Source organism: Pyxicephalus adspersus, chromosome 10 (assembly GCF_032062135.1).
Source record: "Pyxicephalus adspersus chromosome 10, UCB_Pads_2.0, whole genome shotgun sequence".
In the NCBI taxonomy this organism is placed as follows: domain Eukaryota; kingdom Metazoa; phylum Chordata; class Amphibia; order Anura; family Pyxicephalidae; genus Pyxicephalus; species Pyxicephalus adspersus.
The window spans coordinates 51,244,407-51,251,582 of record NC_092867.1 but is presented as its reverse complement, the minus strand read 5'-3'; positions in this window follow the sequence as shown (position 1 = coordinate 51,251,582).

Below are 7,176 nucleotides of genomic sequence, written 5' to 3'. Positions count from 1 at the left end.
CGCACAACAGCTGCTTTTGTTTTTGAAACTGAATGTTTCAATGTCCATTTTGTAATTTTGAAGTCAATGTTAATGCCATGTTTGTTGCCATATTGTTTGAGTGCAAAATTCTGCCTTTATTACCACTTTTCAATGTTTGTCCTGCATAAATATTTTCTAATCCAGTTTTCCACCCTTCGTAGGTCAAAACTGCATATTGGTTTGGTAAGTATTTTTAAATGCAATATTTCTTGGGCCATTTTTTAACTATTTTGGCTTTATATGGAAGTGTGGATTTACATGTGTTTTGTTTGTTTTTAATTTTTTTTGTCATTTGTCATTGTTTTTTTTAATTTTTTTTATATTTTAATGTGACCTTTTAGCAAATGTTTCTTTTGAATAAAGTTGTTTGTAAAATGTTGTTTGTTTTTTTGGGGGGTTTGTTGATCTTTCCAATCTACCAGAACATACAGTTTAAAAAGTCAATTGTGATTTTTTTTAAGCTGTTCCCTTCTCTGAATTGTTTGAAAGGCTAAAAACAGCACAATTGTCTTGTTAAAACTGTTGTCCGTATGCGCATAGTTGTGCGCCAAACTTCAGGAGTATGTTGCACATAGTTGTGTGCCAAGGCGGACCAGCTATGTGTGCGTGAACTGTGTTTTATCAGTTGAAAAGTGCGCTGCACTTTTGCACAGTCCTCATTCAGGTTTTTATTTTTTTTTGTGTATATTGCTTGTTTTGCTTCATGTGCACTCATGCATTCATGTATGTTTGTATGTATAGACATGAGTGCACATGAAGAAAACCATGTATGTATGCATTTAGATGTGTTATAAATAAAAAATTATAGGAAGAAGTAGGCAGAGGGCTTTTTGGACCATATTGCTTCACATGCTTCAAATTTAAAAGATTGCCTATTTGTTCCTATGATTTCTGATGTTATGGGCTTGGCTACAAGCAACATCAGCAACATCATGGATGATATTGCTTCTGGTTAAAGGAGGAATCCACCTTTATGTGCTTAGACTACCAAGCTGCGGTAAATAATGCAAAATTAAGTTAGGCAACAACTAAATACAAAGGTCTGATGTGTTCCAAAGTTTCAAACATATATACCAGCTTAGGAAAATACAAATGAGCATATTTGTAAATATTTTGTAAAAAAAAAAAAAAAGAGTTAAATGATTTTTGGGTGTTTGATGTGATCTATTTGCAGGTCTTTAACCTTTGCCTGATCTTACAGATTAAAAAAAAATAAGTTTAAAATCTGTAAAAAGGTCTAAACCAGTATGTTAGTCTATAATTCAAAAAAGATTAAAAACATAACATACAAACATACATTTGTGCTCAAAACCGGGCTGTTTACATGCGACTTTTGATACGCATACCATAGGCGTGCGTGCAAATGCGTAGTGTATGCGCGTTTTCCAGTAGGTGGGAGTAAACCCCGAAGTTTTATATCTGCGTTATCATCATGCCATGGCCCTTGTTTGCAAAGAGGTAAGAGGTAGAGTGAAATTTTTTTTTTTAGTTTTTTGAGGGGGGGGAGGAGCTTTTTAGTTGCATGTCTATGCATGCACATTTAAATGTGTTTTTGCATCTTGCATGTATGCACATTTAAGGTGTTTTGATGCATAAATCATGCATGCACAACTCAGCCTAACAACTCAACCGTCTTTAATCCTTCAGATGTCCTAAACCCTTGTTTGTAACAACTTTAAATTTTGAGGGTACACCGAGGATCCTACTAGCTACTACTAAACAACATTTCTTGTAGGTTGTTGCTGTTTCAAAAGCAAGTGCATCTAGGAGGGCAAAAGCAAAAAGGGCAATTTATGCCCCCCCGGGCCACTTACCTAGCAAGGAAAATTGGGGTGTTACTCCAAAATTTTTTACCTACATTTCAAGGAATCCTAATTTATTGGGAATGGTGAGGTGCATAAACCAAACAATGTAGGTTCAAGTGGGGGACTAATGCTCCTTGCTATGTAAGTGGGCCCGGGGGTCCACTTTTTCAATTTAAGGAACACTTGCTTTGGAAAATGCATTCCCAATGTAGGATTTTCAATAGCGTTTTCAATTGGGATCCCCATAGTTTCAAATGCTTGAAATCTGGTGGGCTGAGATTTTGGAGATATTTAAGGACTATTATCTATGAGGACCCTTTGTGCTTGTACACAAATTTGTAAGGCTGCAGAATAAGACATGCAGCATTCCCACACACAGAAATCCTCTGCCGATTATGTCATTACACATGCCCACAGAGTGGATATATTTTCCAAAGTATTTTTTTTTATATAGATGCTACATCACAGCTGCAGAATGAGGGAGGAACAGCCTGTGTCCCTATCTCATTCTAGCTGTGCTGTTCTCACCGTCCAGCTCTTATTAGCAGCTGGAATCCTCTGCATAAATGACAGCTGAGAGCAGTACAGCCTCTCTATTCTCCATTCAATAGATTAGAGATGCGGATGAGAGCCAGGTAGAGGAGTATTGGCAGCCGTGTGCTCCACCTACCTAAAGTTAGCTGTTGACAACTTTGTACATGCACATTTTTACATGTGTGTGTGTATATATGATTACAAAAAAACTTCATGATTCTACCCCACTAAGCTCAATCCTAGGTAGATCATTTGAAGAGCATTAATTAGCCTCCCAGCTATCATGCCAGCCTGGAAATTATCAGTGGAGGACAGCGGAAGCCTTCTGGGAGAAAGTCTTCTGGATAGATGAGACGGTAATACAGATTTTTGGGAAGGCACATCATTCAACCGTCTCACATAGATATTGCCCCTGATTCATCAAGCAAAATCGGATTATCGGTTGCGCATTCGTATTAGCGATCCGGAATCGTGCGCGATCGCGCTATTCAACAACCGGAAAAGCTTGTGCACGGAGCCGCGCTTATCCGACAGCTTTTTACTGGCGATCGTAGATATCCTGAATATAATAAAGTTTGAAACACACAATCACGTAAAAAAATTTACTTTAATAATAAAATTAAATAAAAAACACAAAAATCAGCTTAAACAAGAATGCATAAATAAATAAAAAATACTGAAAATGCAAGAATTCGGTATATTGTATAGTACTATATTTTTCTAAAACACCTGCCTAGTGTAGTTAATTTTAATACAGAGTCCAACGTCACAAACCAGCGTCGCAAACTTCCTTAATTAACCCCCCATAAAGCAGTCCAGTTTCAATAGTAAAAATTAAAATGCATATGTATTTATATACACTGAAATTTATTTAGACATACACACACAAGTGAAATCACTAAATTTTCCTTGACATGTGTATTCTAAAATCTTTGCCAACAATCCTTTATTAAAATATTGGATTTATCTAAAGCAAAACTAGAATGAATTTTAAGCAAATAAAAAGTGGTTGATTGCACCTTTTTTTTACATTCATACTATTCTGCAATGACATATTATAAAGTGCTAATTAGTATATGTACAGCATGATACAAATTAGTTAGCAGTGTTGCAACCAAACCAAACAGCAACTGCAACACATCTAACTATAAATACATTTTTGGAAGGAGTATAATGTAACAAAAATTTAGAAACCCAAAAAATCAAGCACTAAAGACCTTAATTATTAAATTAATTATTCAATTAGGTAATTCGACTGTAATGAAATTTTAATTAATTGACCTGTAATGGACCATAGCTGCGCACAGAACAGGGAGCAGGTGTGCGCTAATATTTGCTATGACCTCACCATTGACAGCTTAACAGATCCTCCTTAATCTCACAGCTACAAACTAATCGCCTTAATTGGCGAAATCCGGCTCGCAAGTGAAGGCAAGTATACTAGCATCTGACTCCGGCTCGCGGAAAGAAGCCCCATATATCGGCGCGTAGATACGCGCGTCAAGCTTCCGCATATTTGCTTGTAAAATAAGGCCCTGTGTCATTACTCACAGTTCACCTTGGACCTCCTCCCAGCTCCTTTTTGTAAGATCGATGTTTAAGAAGTTGTCGATCGATTCTCTTCTTTTTCTTTATTATACTTTGATTTAGTTGTTGTTGACTTGAACCCCCCCACCTTTCCCCCTATTTACCTTCCCCCCAAGTACAAAATACATATGGACCTTTCACTCTTTTTACTGTTTATTTCATTTCATTATTATCCACTCATCATTTCACGCATTAACACATTTTTTACTCACTGTAAAATTTTTATTACACTAATATGTAAGAGTATTTTGAATATGTTTATGTTGCTTAATATGTTAAATCCTTATTTGGTCCATCTATAAAGAAATATTGAAATATAAATAAATGTATCAGGAATATAGTGCACATTTTAACCACAGAGAAACATCAGTGTTGTCCCCAGAATTGGATTGGTAATAGACAGAAACTGCTAGTCTTTTTCAGACCTAGCAGTTTTCAAGTAGTAGTTGTTACTGGTAGTTCTACCTGTAAATGCAACCTTACTGCCAATGTGAATTCAGCCTAACTTCAGATGTGTCCCTGAGGCTATATCTAGTAAAAGAAAATGTTTGTGAAATTTTTTTTTTACTTGATCTATTCACAAACCAAGTCAAGCATGTCCCACACTGGCTTAACTTCCCCGCTGATGATGCATGTGCAGAAGGAGCAGCCTACTAATTCCTGCAATATGTGACACAAATATCTTGGGAGGCTTTAATCTTTACCACCATGGCAGTTAAGACTGAAGGGGAGAGGTCGTCCCCCCAAAAAAGTGTAAAAACATTTTTCTGTTATATAAAAGGGAAAGTCACTATTTTATATAATGTTAGCAGATGGGGGAACTACAGTTAGTGTCCCTCTCGACACTTAGTTTCAGAATCAGTGCCCTGAGGGTTGGTGCATCCCTGTGACTGGGATTTTTCCTTTGCACCGAGGCTGCACTGTTGATTAGCAGAGTGGTTCCTGCTAATCCCATGCTGGTATTGGCTGCTGGAGCTTTATAGCCTCTCTGCTCCCAGTCAGATGTGTCTATTATAGCGTCTGCTGGGCTTACCTGTGTAAGATTGATTTTTGAGTATTCTCTGTTACTGACCTGTGCCAGTTCCTGACTATCCGTTGAACTGTGCCTGGACCGACCTCTGCTTGTGACCCCGACTATGTTTGTGGCATTCCTTTTGTACTTCGCTGGATGGACTAATTTCCTGTGTTTTGACCTCGGCTTGTTTTTGTATTCCCTGACATTCTGAACTCTGCATTTGTGGGCCCTGTACTCTGCATTTGTGGGGGCCGGGTTGGCTGCTGGCCTATCTCTAAACACCATCCCTTGCACACAAAGTCCTGGGGGCAACCGAGTGCTGGGAGGTGCAACCAGTCTCCTGAGGCTGAGTGCGGGCTGCTATAGGTGAATACTGTGACGATAGATTGGGGGATTGGTGTCTGGGGAATGCTGGTATTGACCTGGGTGTTACAACTATCCTATCTGCTTCTTCTCTTTTAACCACAACTTCTCTGTAATAGGGAGGTGAAGGAAACCGAAAATGTAGGTGAAAGTGGGAAACACCAAACCCCTTTAAAATTCTATTACCATTAGAACATATAAAAAGTCTACTTATCAATTTGTGCTGCCTGCCCTGTTACTCATAACTGTCCACTTCTCAAACCTTGAACTCAAATTTCTGAAGAACAGAAGGGCAGGTAAACAAATAATATAGGTGCAAGTCGGGGAAACTTGTAGCTAACACCTCCCAAACATTTATCACCATAGCATAATTACAACATAAAAACTCCACACACTAAAATGCACTTCCCTGTTCGCTCCTCCGCCCACCTCTCAGCAGCAGGTCTAATTCTCTGAATGGATGACAGTTGAGCGGGGAGCAGTCTCACCATGATCAAGGGATTAGAGCTGCTGATAAGAGGTGAGTGGGGGAAGCACGACGGCTGAGCGAAGCAACTGGCTAAAACCGAGATTTATAAACTTATAATATTCCTTCATTTGAATCCGAAAGGGACCATAACATATGTATATATATATGTTGAGCAAGCTTAGTTGGGTTCTCAAAAAGGTTGACCAAAAATACACAAAGTGCGTAATTACCATATTTCTTTACCACACATTCTCAGATTGGATGGGACCCCCATCTCACAATTACACAGAAAGGCAATGTAAGATTTTTCCTAGTGGGTTTCAAGTCTTTCTTTACATCCAGTAATCCGTATGAACCAATGTGTTCCACAGATGAATGACTATACTCTATTTTCATACCAAATCTTGTTATGCATAAAAAAAAACTTCCAGCATATTTAAAACAAAGAAGCTTATTTTGTAGTAAATTAAAAATGTGACATACATAAAATAAATTATCAGAAAATGTAAAGGATCAAAACGCAGGAACTATAATGTGAGCAGAATAAAATTCTCTGAAAATAGGTTTGGGTACACTTTCATGCTGCAGAGAAAGCAGCAGGATTGGTTTTCTTGGGGCATATGAAGGAGTCAAACATGCAGTCAAACAATTCAACATTAGTGTATTTCACATCTTCAAAGCTGAGGCTTGAACCTCTATCATGGAGCACAAAAATCCACAAAAGGCACAATTCCCTTCACGGTCAAAAGGTACACTGCATGAATAGCAGGATACATGAAGGTCAGTCATGCTGTGGCTAACAATACAAAACAAGCTTAAGGAGCAAGACAGCTCCCAGAGGGTACTCAGGTAAGCTGGACAATGTATACTGCATTCAAGACATACAAATCAGGGTTGGCTGCAAGTGCAGGTGACTAAGTGTGACTGCATGTATTTAGGACTCCTAGGCCTAGTCCAAATCAACCAGCGGCTGTTAATCAATAAGGTTCTCAAAAAGAAAGCAGATAGCAAAAAATCAATTCACCCATCCATGTAGGAGGGATTAAAGCACTGGGGGCTGGCCTATGTTACAGCACTCAATTCAGTAAAAAACATAATGATATATAAAGTGAACAGTTGGAGCTGGAGATGAGAGGTAGTTATTGTGCTCGATTCTCCCATTAATGGAGGGTCACTTTTAAGGCCTATTTTAGTCTTGAGTATTTATAAATCGTTTAGGTTATCAGCATTGTACAACTAGTAATAAAGCTCACAAACGAAACCAAATATCTCAAATATGAAATGTCTCCCTTAACCACCTGAGCGTTACACTGATTTCTAGATTTCTGTTCCAAAAGCGTCACAGGTTTTCATGAAATTTTTTTTTTTAAATTGTAGACCTG